The sequence below is a fragment of the Lepisma saccharinum genome, chromosome 11, assembly GCF_977018435.1.
Source record: "Lepisma saccharinum chromosome 11, izLepSacc3.1, whole genome shotgun sequence".
Classification (NCBI taxonomy): domain Eukaryota; kingdom Metazoa; phylum Arthropoda; class Insecta; order Zygentoma; family Lepismatidae; genus Lepisma; species Lepisma saccharinum.
Window position 1 is genome coordinate 75658258 of NC_139239.1, and position 2491 is coordinate 75660748.

Genomic DNA, 2491 nt, shown 5'->3' on the forward strand with positions numbered 1-2491 from the left:
TTGATGAGATTCCTGTACTTCTCGCCGCTGCTCGATTTCACCCTATTCTGCGAGGCGTCGTTGTTCTGGTACAAGGCATCCGTCATGATCAGAATTTCCTTGTAACTCTGGTAATCTTCGTCGGTGTAATCTTTCGGCTGCTTTTTGGCGACGAGTTCCCACAGTCCCACCGTACCCGGATACCTGTTCCAACTATCCTTGTCGCCTAAATTGACTTTAATGTCGTTGCCTTCGAAGGTCACCTTCGATTTCCCAATCTTCCACACCACACCGCCGCCTTCGCTGGTTTCCATGCTGGGGTACAATCCGAACACTTCATCCTTGTCGAACTTCCCCGTGCTCAGGTAGTCTCGTGCCAAAGGTCCCAACTCGATTTTATCCGAAGACGACGACGTGCTGCCTATGGCTCGACGTCGTGCCGGTGCATCCTTCAGTTCGAACGGTGTCGAAGGAATGCTCGAAATGGGTGTGGGTACGGCGTAACTTTTAGCTGCGAGCGGTACGAGTTCATTAATCAAATTTTTATTTTGTTCCGTGACACTTTTAATTTCTTTACCTAGACTGCTGATGGCATCGATCACGGGTTGATCCTGGCGTTTCTTCTCTTCGTAGAATCCGCGATTCTCGGATTTCCAACCTTTGAAGCGTTTCGCGAGGTAATCGCGAAGCTTGAGATTTTCGTCTTCGATTTTTCGTTTCGTCATGACGTTATTTATATACGTCGTTTCTCACAACGTTGCAACGTTTAGAAAGTCGTTGATTTTGTTTCTGTATTTTCCGTCGTTGGGTTTCCTCGTCATGTCGATCGTCGCGAATCCGAAATCGTCACCGTTCCAGCAAGTAGAGCAGCGTTCCGAAAATTGATTGTAGTTCATGTCTCCGCCTACGTAGTCATCGTACGCGTGCTTGAGGTTGGTGTGATCTTGACGAAACAAACATATGAAATTAGCGTTGTCGCGCACTAACTGTTTTGGAATTTTGGAAAACGTTTGAGCTAGGTAAAAACAATCCATTCCTTTGTGACGACCTTGCGTGAAAAAGTTGCGAATTTCATTTTGATTTTCCAGGATGGCGTCGTCGAACACAACAACTGAATTTTCACGACAATCGTCGAGTGGTTTTATTTCCGAGGCGAACGTTGCAATGTCCAGACCATCGTACAGTTTCATCAGTTGCTGGTATTTGGATTGCTCCAAACTTTTCGAGAACACGTACAGGTGCCTGTTCTTCCAATTTAACCAATTCGGTGCGAGGAGAAAATTGTCCACGAGCAGTGTCGTTTTCCCACACCCCGAAGGACCTACGATCAGACAGCGGATGCTGTCGGGAAGCAACTCGCCGTTCTTTTTCTTCGTTTGACTTTCCGGATCCGGTAGACGCTTCACCACGTTCCACGTACTCACAAGATCACTTCGTTCGCGTCGATCCAACTCTTTTCCGGAAGTCCCAGCCATTTGACAAACAGTTTGTCACCTTTCCTACGCAATACTTTCTCGATGAGGTACGTGTCAGGGTGTTTTGTTTTAGAGAGTTCCTCTTCGTAAAATCTTCCTTTCAAAATCTCGCCGCTACTATCTTTTATTATATACGTGTGTCGGTTTCCGGGTAGAACTCGAACCACCGTAAAGAGTTCCGTGCTCCAATTTTTTGTGAACCCCTTCTCGAAGGTGCGTTTGAATTTGCTGATCCTCACCTGGTCTCCAATTTTGTATTTAGCTTTTTTTGTCGTGGGAGTGTACTTTGGACAGTAAACTGTAGAAATTAAACGCTGCTCGTCGGACTTGGTAACGTCGGCTGGCTTCATGCCTATCGTTCTGTGTGCCGTGTGATTATAGGTGTCGACGAGTTCCGGCAGGATGTCGACCCATTTGTAATTTCCCCGAAGCGTGAATCGTTTCCACATGTGTGTTTTCAAGGTTCGATTGAATCTTTCCACGATGCTGGCTTTGATGTGACTGAAGCTCGAATAATGTCGAATCTTGTGTTTTTGAATAAACTTTTGGAATACGGCGTTGTAAAATTCTTTACCGTTGTCCGTTTGCAGAAACCGTGGTCGTCTGCCCCCGCTTTCGCGAAAAATTAATTTGAATGCTTCCGTGACGCACGTTCCCGTTTTCGCCTTCAAAGGTAGAGCCCATGCGAATTTCGAAAACGTGTCTATGACGGTGAGAAGGTACTTGTTGCCCTTGTTCAATTTATGCACGTTTTTCAAATTGCCGCTACTCATCTCCACGAGGTCACTTTGCCAGAGGTCGTCGATGCCCTTGGTTACCACAGCCAAACGTTCGTAGTTGCGGCGTGCAGGTTTATGCAATTCTTCGACGATGGCTTGCCTAGACATTTTCTTAGAGATTACGTTTCAAGAGAAGCACAAGCGTGATGGGATTCAAAGAGGGTGGCACTTCGCTCGTGTTTTGAATGATCAGCTTATCGCCGGCACTCACGTCGAAAACGGTGAGATCTTCGTCTTCGTGTATTTCATATATGTTGC